Source organism: Rana temporaria, chromosome 5, assembly GCF_905171775.1.
Source record: "Rana temporaria chromosome 5, aRanTem1.1, whole genome shotgun sequence".
Lineage (NCBI taxonomy): Eukaryota > Metazoa > Chordata > Amphibia > Anura > Ranidae > Rana > Rana temporaria.
The window spans coordinates 344,437,300-344,450,331 of record NC_053493.1 but is presented as its reverse complement, the minus strand read 5'-3'; positions in this window follow the sequence as shown (position 1 = coordinate 344,450,331).

Here is a 13,032-nt window from a genome sequence, read left to right as displayed (position 1 = left end):
CTTTTGTTTATAGCGCAAAAAAAAAAACACAGAGGTGATTAAATACCACCAAAAGAAAGCTCTATGTGTGGGAAAAAAAGGACGTCAATTTTGTTTGGGAGCCACGTCGCACGACTGTGCAATTGTCAGTTAAAGCGACACAGTGCCGAATCGCAAAAAGTGGCCTGGTCTTTGACCAGCAAAATGGTCTGGGGCTTAAGTGGTTAAAGCAATCTACTGAGCTTGCCAGAAGGGAGGTGGTCTATTCCACATGTTTACAGCTCTTACTGTGAAGAAACCTTTCTGTATTTGTTCTATATTTTTTCCTCTAGACCAGTGGTCATCAAACCCTGTCCTCAGGGCCCACTAACAGGCCAGGTTAGCAAGATAACTGAGGCGATTAAATTCGCATGTGCTGCGCTATATAAGTTTTCATTCATTCATTCATTCAAATACATCACAGGTGATATACTTTGCTGCTCAGTGATTGCAGTATTCTAGTCTGCATCTCCCCAAGGTAATGCATAAAATCTGGCCTGTAAGGCCTCTTTCACATGGGACAGATCTGTGATGATCCACCCCGTGAAGCTCCGCTTGCTCAGCGGGGATCGCTCCGCTGATCCCCGCTGAGCCGCCGGATGATAGGGCGGTGCCCACACACTGTGCAGGGACCACCCTGTCAGATCTCTGCTCTCCCCTATGGGGGGATTAGATGAACACGGACCGCCTGTCCGTGTTCACCGGATCCGCAGACAGATGGAAAAATAGGCTTTTCCTCCGTCTGCAGAAATGGAGGATTGCGGACCCGGATGAGATCGGGTGTCAGCGGAAGTTCATTCGCTGATACCCGCAATCTCATAGGAATCAATGTACAGTTCTGATCAAAAGTTTAAGACCACTTGAAAAATGGCAAAAAATCATATTTTACATTGTTGGATCTTAACAAGGTTCCAAGTAGAGCTTCAACATGCAACAAGAAGAAATGAGAGTGAGAAAAAACATTTTCTGAGCATTCAATTGAAAATAACGAATAAACTAACACAGGCTGTTTTTCAGCTGATCAAAAGTTTTAGGACCACATGCCTTTAAAAGGCCAAATCCGTGCAAAGATTCATTGGGGTGGATTCAGTAAGCAATTGCGTCTGCGTAACCATAGTTACGCAGCGCAATTGCTTAGTTGCGCCAGCGTAACGACTTTTCTGTATTCAGAAAGCTTGTTACGCCGACTGCAGCCTAAGATATGACTGGCATAAGGCTCTTATGCCGTCGTATCGTATGCTGCATTCTTACGATGACGGCTAGGTGGCGTTCCCGTAGTGGTCAGCGTAGAGTATGCAAATTGCATACTCACGCCGATTCACAACCCTACGCGCGCCCTGCGTACGCATTTTACGTTGTTTACTTTCGTCGGGTTCCGCGTAAGGCTGCTCCTGCTATTAGCAGGGGCAGCCAATGCTAAGTATACCCGTCGTTCCCGCGTCGCGATGTTTGAAAATTACGTTGTTTGCGTAAGGGAATCGTGAATGGCGCTGGACGCCATTTACGTTCACGTTGAAGCAAATGACGTCCTTGCGACGTCATTTGCCGCAATGCACGTCGAGAAAGTTTCCCGATGGAGCATGCGCACTACATTCGGCGCCCTTACGCCAGGCAGTTTTAGGGAGCGCCCACGCAAATTACGGAGCTACTGCTTCATGAATGAAGCGTAGCGCAGGTAATTTACGGAGGCGCAGCGTTAAAATGGTACGCTGCGCCTCCGTAAGAGGGCGCAAGTTGTACCTGAATCCACCCCATTGTCATTTTCTATCAGGTAGTCACACGTTGTGATAGCAAAGACAAAAAAACTCTCCCTTTTTGACCGTGGTCGGGTTGCTGAACTGCATAAGCAGGGTCTCTCATCAAGACACTGGACGATCCTCGACCCAAATTAAGGCCCTTACTGGTGCTGACTGCAGCCCCAAAACCAGACGGCATCTGAGACTGAAGGGCTTCAAAAACAAAAAACTTCTTCAAAAACCTTGTCTCCTTGAACGCCACAGAACTGCTCGTTTGGACTTTGCAAGAGAGCACCAAACATAGGACATTCAAAGGTGGAAGAAAGTTTTATTCTCTGATGAGAAAAAATGTAACCTTGATGGTCCTGATGGTTTCCAACGTTACTGGCATGACAAGCAGATCCCACATGCGATGTTTTCTACGCGCCACAGTGGAGGGGGCGCCATAATGGTCTGGGGTGCTTTTTCCTTCAGTGGAACAATGGAGCTTTAGGAAGTGCAGGGGCGTCAAACAGCCGCTGACTATGTCCAGATGTTGCAGGGAGCATTCCTCATGACTGAGGGCCCTCGCCTGTGTGGTAACGACTGGGTTATTCAACAGGACAACGCTACAGTACACAATGTAGATGGCCTTCGTGCAGCTGTCTTTACCACTTGGAGAAATGTTCCCACTCACCTCATGGAAACGCTTGCATCAAGCATGCCAAAACAAATTTTTTAAGTGATCAACAAAAACGACGGAGCTACTCATTACCGAGTTCATGTTTGGAAGTTGGAGGTTGGGACTTTAAATGAAGTTCACGACAGGGTGGGAGTACAAAAAGGAAAACATATTTATTAACATGCAAAATGTCGGGCCATTCAAGGATGCCACTCCATTCCATATCTGAGTCAATAGCCACTTTTATCTACAATTTCTACCGCAGGTCTTTTAATCGCACTGTGTCATTCAAGGAAACTGGTGTGCTTATCCCCCACTCATGGGAAGCTGTTTGTTGTTTTTCATACTGTATTGTAATAATTTTTGATGGCATTGTATGTCCCTGTGTCCATGGTTCATATGTATACCCATATGTCATGAAGTTCCTGGTTGACATCACCATGTATCTTTATTGTCCTCTACTGTTATGTTTACATGCTCAGCCCCTATGACTCTGAGTATATCACACTTTGTTTTGCATGTTAATAAACATGTTTTCCTTTTTATACTCCCACCCTGTCATGAACTTCATTTAAAGTCCCAACCTCTTTGTTCTATATTTGTACTAGGGATGGAAGCACAGACATGTGCCTCACTCAAAGTCCCACCTATGCGTATGCATAGCCCCCCTTTCCATGTTTGGAAGTTGGATTTCTGTTTTGGGGGGGGGGGGGGTTTGGAGGTGTGGTCCTAAACTTTTGATCAGCTGAAAAACATCCTGTTTCAGTTTATTCATTATTTTCAATTAATTGAATGCTCAAAAAATGTTTTGTCTCACTCTCATTTCTTCTTGTTGCATGTTGAAGCTCTACTTTGTTAAGATCCAACAATGTAAAATAAGATTTTTTGCCATTTTTCAAGTTGTCTTAAACTTTTGATCAGGACTGTATATGCCTTTTTCATCCGTACACAGATGGGGGGAAAAGCGGACATATGGTCTGCCTGTGTGAAAGAGCCTTTAGTGGGCCCTGAGGACAGGGTTGATAACCACTGCTATAGACATAATGAGTGTCCCCCCTGTCCTCTATGATGACCTTAAAGTGAATAACGTAACACCAAGTTCACTATACTGTATGTGCCATGTATGTATTTGTACATATCTTATCAGTTTGGTTGCCCTTCTTCACACTTTCTCCAGTTCCCTCATTTCCTTTTTGAGAACTGGAGCACAAAACTGAACTGCATATTCCAGATGAGGTCTTACTAATGATTTGTACAGGGGCAAAAGTATATCTCTCTCTCTGGAGTCCATACCTCTCTTATACAAGAAAGGACTTTGCTCGCTTCTGGAAAATGCAGCTTGGCAGTTTGGCATTGCATGCTTTTATTAAGCTTATGATCTAGTAAAAAAAAAAAAAAACAGATCCTTCTTCACTATGGATTGCCCCAGTTGTACCCCCCCCCCCTACTATGTATTATGCATGCATATTCTTAGCCCCCAAGTGCATAACTTTACATTTATGAACATTAAACCTCATTTGCCACTTAGTTGCCCAATTAGACAGAGCATTGGGGTCGGCGTAGTGGCTGGGGAGAATCCTGGAATCCTGTAATTCAGCTTTAAAATAACATGCTGATCCAGAACTACATCCAACATCAGTGACTAAAACCAATGCAATAGAAGGGTCTTCTGATCAGGATTAATGTAGTAATACAACAGAGAAAGGGTACATTGTTATTTTGGCTGTTTGTAGTAAAACAACAAAAACAGCTAAAATTGCTATTGTTGTAGACAAAGAAGATAAAAGATATTTTAAACAGTGTTGGGTTCCCTTTGGAAGTGGAATTGTAACAGTAATCTTAAAATAAACATTTTAGGATAAAAACAAGTTTACAGTTTTATCCCTCTCAAAAACGACAGCCCCTATATCCACTTCCCCACCGCACCATAGACAAAAAAGACAGTGGAGTTATTCTGGGAGGACGTCCCTGGGACGTCCTCCCAGAATCTAGAAGACCCGGCGCATCACAGATCGCGGAAAATTGCCGCTGATAGCGGCCGTTTACCACGTGATCGCTCCGTCAAATGACAGAGTGATCACTTGTAAACAAACCGGCGTCATGTCATGACGCCGGTTCCTCCCTCTCCTCTCTGTACCGATCGGTACAGTGTGAGAGGAGAGGGGGGAGAGCGGAAGCAGCAGCAGCTGCTGTGGGCTGGATCTGTGACAAATGCAGTCACAGATCCAGCCATCCCTCCCTGTGCAATACTCTGCAATAACACCAATACTCTGCAATACCCCCCATACTCTGCAATACCACCCATATACTGCAGCCACAAAATTAATTGATACACAAGAAGGACAAGGTATTTAACCAGTTCAATACCAGGCACTTTTCCCCTTCCTTCCTTTCAATGCTGTCGCACTTTGAATGACAATTGCAGGATAATGCAACACTGTACCCAAACTAAATGTTTATTATTTTCGTCCCACAAATATAACTTTCTTTTATTGGTATTTGATCACCTCTGTGGTTTTTAATTTTTGCGCTATAAACGAAAAAAGACCAAAAATTTCAGAAAAAACAACCGATAGGCACGCATAGGCGGTACTGATAGGAGGCACTGATAGGTCGCACTGGATAAGCAGCACTGATGAGGAGATACTGACAGGCTTTGGTTGCCGGCAGGTGATAGGCATTGATTGCCAGCTGATGGGCACCTTTTGATGGGGGCTGTACTGATAATCAATGTGTTGATTATCAGCACAGACCCCACCTCTGACAGGGAGAGCCGCCGATCGGCTCTCCCTGTCAGCATGAACCGAGGAAAGTTGTTTACCGGCACTTCCAGGTTCACGTGATGATCAGCTGTAATTGGTCACAACTGATCACGTGATATGAAGCCTCTGTCAGAGTTGCAGTGTGTCAGACTGACACAAAGCATGTCTGATCGCCGCACTGTGCACCCCCGAGGGCACATGCCGGGTCCGTTATTCTGATCACGCCATATGATGTCACATCAAGATAACTAAACCACTTTGCCGCTGTTATTTTGCTATATGGCAGGCGGCAAGTGGTTAATTACAGAAGAAAATAAATACTATAATACAGTAATAAGAATGTCAGGGGTGACATAGAAAATAGCTAAAAACCTGATAGGTTCTAACTTATTTATAGAGTGCAGATGATTGGGTATTCTTTGAAAAGTGAAACTTCACCACATTCCATGAGCACTGGGCAAATGTGCAACTTCTATTGAAAAGTTAACAGCCTACAGTATTTGCCTTTCATAAATCAACCTTCTTGTGTCTACCCATTTCTCCAATGTATCATTGAAAGCAGGCATGGCTATTACACAGGCTGGACTTCAAACTTGTCCGACAAGGACAATGGATTTCACATGTACTTTTTTGTACTTGCTGAATATATTTTAGCCTGAAAAATGAAAACGGATACAACCACCACATTAAAAGACTGCTGAGCTGCAATATATAAAGTTTTTCCTTTTAGGTTTAGTTATGCATTACGTTTTTAATATAAATTCTTTATTTAAACTGATATTAGACAGAGCTAAATCATTTTAACTCTCAAGTATAAAAGCTGTTCTATACCTAGCACATGGTTGAAAATCCAGTCTTACATAACATATTGCAGTACAGTAACATGTAGTAACATAGCTCAATGTGTATAAACAATTGTTTACATAAATAAAAACATAAACCCAGTGCTGCTTCCACATACTGCATCACATACAGTATATAACATGTAAACATAAATATATAAAGTGCTTGTGCATTCAACAATAAAAGTCCATTAGTGCAAATGATAGTCCATAGGTACAAAAAAGTGGCAGTGCTGATATTGCTCTTGTGAATATCCAGGTGCCACTCCGTGCTCCCCTCCTGAATTCCCTACTCACCGTCAGTAATGCCGCGTACACACGATCGGTAAATCCGATGAGAAAGGTCTGATGGACCGTTTTCATCAGACCAAACCGATCATGTGTGGGCCCCATCGGTTAAAAAATGTGAAACTTGTTTTAAAATTAACCGATGGATACCTAACCGATAGAAAAAAAACAATCGTTTGTAGGCACGTCCATCGGTTAAAAATCCACGCATGCTCAGAATCAAGTCAACGCATGTTTTACATCACCACGTTCTGACAAGATCGTTTTTTTAACTGATGGTGTGTAGGCACGACTGACCATCAGTTAGCTTTATCGGTTAACTGATGAAAAAATCCATCAGACCGTTCTCACCGGATTGACTGATCATGTGTACAGGGCATAAGGCTTGGTTCGCACCTATGCGAATTGAATGCACGTTTCCCCGCATTCAATTCGCATAGCAGGAGAATGTGACTTGCTCTCTATGGAGCCGGTTCACATATCTCCGCAGCGGGTTCCGGTGCGGTGTGCAGGAAAAACGCGTGCCTTTTTGGTGCGTTTCAGGTTCGATTTCAGCCCAAAATTCGGGCTGAAATCAGACATGAAACGGTGAACCAGCACGCACCAGACCCCTGCTGTGCGACGGATGCGGCGGTGGTGTGAACCGAGCCTAAGATTCAATACAGCATGGGATATATCCTATATGGATGGATGCAGTTTCTTCTGTTTGCCTTCAATTACCAGGTGTGCACCCCAGGAATGTCATGCGATCCAATGAAGAGAGAAAAATATTATTTATAGGGTTAAAATTGTATACACTTACAGAAGTGAAAAGGTAATGGCATGTATGTAAACTGGACACACCGCCTCGGCGTGCGCTCCAAACAGCAAAATAGGTGTCACTCTATTGGATCTGTACTGTCTGTCTGTGCAAAATGTTGTCTATATAAATCCTGTATAATATTAATGAGTGATCCCAGCATGCCAGTGTAGACAACTTATGGGAGAGACCATTTTTATACTTTCTCAGAGTGATTAAAACTAAGGCCACTTTCACACTGGGGCAGTATGGGCGGTGGCAGTATCGTGCCGCTATTTTTAGTGGCGCTATACCGTCGGAATTGCAGCGGTATTCGGCCGATAGCGTTGTGGTACTAACCCCCGCTAGTGGCTGAAAAAGGGTTAATACCGCCGGCAATGCGCCTCTGCAGAGGCGCATTGCCAGTGGTATTACCGCAGTGTCCCATTGTTTTCAATGGGAAGGAGCGGTGAAAGAGCGGTATACTCACCGATCCAAAGATGCTGCTTGCAGGAGATTTTTTTTTCTCCCACAAGCGCATCATTTTAGTATGAAAGCCCTCGGGCTATCACATTGAGAATGCTGGGGCAGGAGTATTTCAGGCGTTATTTATGCACTATTTTTAGTGCTAAAATGGCTGAAATACGCCTCAGTGTGAAAGGGGCCTAAACTTCAGGCAGCTACTGTATACAAAAAACACAATTGCAGTTGTGTATTCCCTAACTGCTTGCATAAGTAACTATCAGCCCCGCATTTATTAAAGACTGGGAAGAGGGAAGGGCAGCACTTGGAGCCAATTAGCTCTACTGCATGCAAATGTAGTTATTGTGAACATGTTGAATAGAGCAGACTGGGCAGCAGTGATGTCTTATCAATATATTTCTGCTCCTGCATTGTCTGATAGCTGCAGGTGGAGAGGCAGCACTTCTGTACTTTATTATCTCTATCAGAGAATGGTTTGTCCCTGTCACAAGAGTGATAGGACAGGATAACAAATCCTATTGTCACAGGTCACAAATATGGATTCAATAATGTTTTAATAAATCTAGAAAAAATCTGCTACTACTACGTTTCGTCAATAGAGGGACGTGGCCACGGGATGATGTGATCTCGTGACCATGTCCCTCTAGTGACGAAATGTTGGGAGGAACGACGTTCTGACATCACAGCGTTGTGCACCAGACCCGGAAGATACGGACTGCTGAATCGAAGAGCCTCGATTGTATTTTATATGCCTTATCTCACTTCTTTGATGCAAGTGTGCATTTTTACATTACTTATTACATTTTTAAGGTTTTTACGCTATGCTAGTCCCTTCCTTTTTTTTATGTGGTGCATCCTGGGTTGCTATGTTGTTTGAGACATCTTTTAAGCAATATTGAACCACACTGAGGGATTTTTGCTACCAATCGAGACCCCAGGCTGGGATATCAACCAAATGCGCATATTGATCTCCTATAATTAGAGATAACGTCCATCTGGTAAGCGGCAGTGTTATTGTTTGGTGGAGGCACTATCCTGTCAGCACTTTTTCCTGGACTATTGGATTTGTTGAACACTGGGGATATTTAAGTCTATATGAACACGCATTATTTTTTATTATATTCACATTTTTTACCTTTGACGCTTCGTTAATGGTATTCCTAAGGGTTTTTTTTGGTTTGCTCACACGTACTGCTATTTATTCACTTGATAATTTTCAGGTTTCTACCTAATTTAGGAATGAACCCATTCTTGTTATCCCATTGAGGTCTCACAGACCTATTTACAGATAGAATTTTTGTTCACTCAGTTGGTGTTTCATCATTTTAATTGATATTTATCTAGCACTTCATTATCACTAGTGTCACATTTTAGTTTACAACAGCGCAGCTCTTCATTTGACAATGTGTTGAGTCTTATCTAGACTCTTCAACAGAGATTCACAAACATGTCCCTCCACCAATCCAAATGCACTCCCCACAAAGCAATGCTGCACAGATTATAGGCAGAAAACTGGGCTCAGCAGCATCATCCTAGACCAATAAATCCTTCTGGAGGAATCCATTTGAGAAGATGACCCTCTTGGAGATGACAGCAATCAGACCATTCCAACGGTAAAAACAACCAGATGGTAGGACTGAAAATGTGCTCTCCAGAATTCAAAATAAAAAATAGTATAATAATTATGAAAATGTTGTAAAATAAATGTTATCATATATATATATAGAGGGTGTGTATATGTATATAAAAACATCCACAGTGTGCACCAGCACCAGTGCACTCACCAGACCAGATGGCTGCACATCATGTGAACCACAAATGGGCACAATGACTATCACCATGTATCTGCGATTCACCCCCCAAGATGGGTCCCTTTAAAGAAGTTTTCTTGATGTAGCACCGACCAGAAAAGGTGTCACTCTGGTGAGTGCATTTGGTTGAGGGACATTAATTGTGTGTTTAGCTGCTTTCCTAAAGTTTAGCTGTAAAGCCCAAGTCAGGCAGTGAAAAACATACCCTTGCACTGCAAGGGAAAATGTTTGTCTAGGGGGATAGGAAAAGGCAAATTGCTTACATTTATTTCTTGCATCCACCTGTCTGTATGACTGACCCCCCAAAGCCCCTTCTCATTGATGCAAGACTGATCACAAGCTCTGCCATGTCATCACATACAATGCAGAACTAATGGTCGGATGGAGGGAGGAGAAATAAGGCAAGTTATACTGCTTAATCCTATCTTCCCAGACAAAACATTTAACCCTTGCAATGCGGAGAGAAGGAACTCTTTAAGATTACTTTTTAGGCTCCATGCACACTAGCTTAAAAAAACGCCAGTGCTCTTGGCAGAAAAAAAACACAAATTGAGTATTTTTTGTACTAGCAATTAGGAGCGTTTTTTCTGCCAGAAAAAATGCTCTCAAAAATGCAAAGCAAAAGTTTTTTTCATTTCTGCCTCAAAACCCAGAGCCGAAAACACTCTTCTAGACTACCTAATGTGCATAGAGACATAGGATAACATTAGCTGCTTTTACAGACAAAACACTAAACTCCTCTAGGAGCAGGGTTTGTTAAGCTAGTGTGCATGGAGCCTAACCCTTGGTGTTCAGCTCTTGTGAGGTGGACCTTCCCAGAAGCAGACTTTATTTACACACAGCTCTGATTTTCCATGGATAGCATAGAGTGGGCCTTATAACTAAGCACTATGCCATGGACAGACAGGTTAAAATCATTAGATTCTTTAAAAATGTGCCCTTGTGGCCTGGAAATATTCCAGCACTTCATTGGCTATGCTGGTTAGGAAAATGAAAAAATCCAAATGATAAAGCACAAGTTCAAAACCTTGGACTCTATACAACAGCTGTTAATTACAGCAGGTTAAGTGTTTGACCTATCAAAATACTAAATGAAGACAGGAGTTAGATACATTTCTTTCTTAAAATGGGGCAACAGCAATACATAAAACTTATAATGAAAAAAAAAACACTCCCATAAGAAAATGAACTTAAAAACTGACTGCAAATGCAAATCTGTATAGTAGGAAAAGTGACTGACAAAACCCCTAGGCGGGATGTAATCAGGACGGCTGAAGACTTTACTACTGGAAATGTAATCGCTTGACAAGACCTCCTGGATTTACACTTTCTCACTATGATAAAAGATTGAGGTTTCTCTTTGATTTACATATCTGTAAGAAGAGGGATAGTTAAACAACTACATCATGCTTACTTGATTTTTCTGCTGGTTTAGCATATTTCTGAATAATAAAAAAGGCAAGGTGGTAGGCGATGAAATACAAGTTATGGAAATAATGAACTATTGTTATAGCGAACCTATCATGCAATATTAAAAACTCCAAAATTAATACTAAAACCCAAGCAAAAACTAAAAGGAAGCAAATGCCACACTACGAATCCCCAGATATAGGTTATAAGACTGTCACGCCTGTGGAGGTTCCCTGATCATATAAACACGTTAAAATTCCCAGGTCAAGTGTTTTCCTATTTTTTGCTCTCCTAATTAGTCATTGAGGATCATCTGTGATCCCTACAGTAATAGTATACACAGGAGAGGAATCCTAGTCAATAAAGAGTCCATTTACTGCATCTAGAATGTATTTTTAATTACGTGAACTTCTATTGTATACCGGTATGACTAGTGTGATCACACGTTTGACGAATTTGTTCTGTTCTGTACCAGGTATTTCAGCCATGTATTTATACGTTTTTCTGGCGCACTGCTTTAAGATGCTGCTGAGTGCAGATGACAGACCAGCTCTACAAAACTGTAGGACTCATTTGTATATAGGTGCATTTTATGCAGTGTTAGGCAGATTGTCATTTGTCAATGGGTATTTCCTTTGTAAGGGAACACATTATTGACATGTGTTTCTAGTGCGTTTTGAAGTTGGGATTTGTTAATAGCTGTTGCCACTGCATCAAAGCACATGCTATATGGATTTTTATTTATTGCCATTGACTACTATCGTCAATCTGCACTAAAAAGCAGGAACGAATAGACATGTATTTTTCAAAAAACACTGCACTGTAGCATATCGATGAGAACGTGGTGAGATGAGAATTAATTGTAGCACAATGTACAGTATGTTAAAAAGCAACAAAAAAAAATATGTTTTATACCCAATGGGGTTGATTTACTAAAGGAAAGTCGATTTTGCATTTTGTAAAGTGCAGTTAGTTGCACTCTGCAAGGGCAGTTGCTCCAGGGCTTAGTAAATGAGGTAAAGCTTTACTTTTCAAAGAATACCCAATCACTTGCATTATCACTTGAAAATAAAAGAAAACAAATTTTTTCTTGCACGGGATTGGATGATTGAAGTTAGTAGAGCTTCTGCTCATTCACTAAGCTCTGGAATAACTGTGCACAGTCTATTTATTTTTAGTAAATCAACCCCACCAGGTCTGTAGCCAGTTCCTCAGATCTTCACTTTAGAAATTCTGTCAGAATCTTTACATACTACACCTTTCTAGGTGTGTTGGATGCTTGGTCTACTGCTATGAGCTGTGTTTCTATCCACTGACCCTAAGGCTACTTTCACACTAAGATGCTTTGCAGGCGCTATAGAGCTAAAAATAGCGCCTGCAAAGCTCCCTGAACGAGTCTCTTCTCTCACTCCAGTGTGAAAGCCTGAGGGCTTTCACACTGGAGTGGTGCACTGGCAGGACAGTCAAAAAAAAGTCCTGCTAGCCGCATCTTTGAGGCACTGTAGGAGTGGTGTATACACCTTTCCTAAAGCACCCCCGCCCATTGAAATCAATGGGCATTGCTGCGAACCGCCGCCGGTTTTAACTCGCCGATGAACCGCTGCTGGTTTTAACTCTTTTTCGGCCGCTAGCAGGGGTTAAAAGCACCCCGGTAGCAGCCAAATAGCGCTGCAAAAATAATGGTAAAGCGGTAAACAGTTTATCGCCATTTAAGATAGCGGCGCTTTACCGCCGGTGGCGTGACTTCTCAGTGTGAAAGTAGTCTTAAGCATGTGCACTGGTTACTGGTTACCAGGGAATGAATTGGTTTTTAACGGGTTAAACCATGAACCATGAATGAGTTTATGGCTGAAGGTAAAATAACCTTTTGTGTGCTGCTCCCCTTACAGCCCCCCTAATACTCACCTGAGCTCACTCTTGATCCAGCGTTGTGCATGAGAGCCTTAGCTGCCCCGGGACTCCTTCTCCTTATTGACTGAGACTGCAATGGGAATCATTGGCTCTCACTGTTGTCAATCACAGCCAGTCAGCTGAGGAGACAACCGAGGGAAGGGCTTGTGAGTGAGCACACACCAGTGCCCCATAGCAAGCAGCTCGCTATTGGGGCATTGGACAAGATAGAGGAGCCAGGGGCACTGGCTGAGTACCCAGAGAAGAGGGTTAGAATTGCTCTGTGCAGAATAATACTGCACAGAGCAGGTAAGTATGACTTGTTTATTTTTTTATTTATTTTTTAAAGCCAA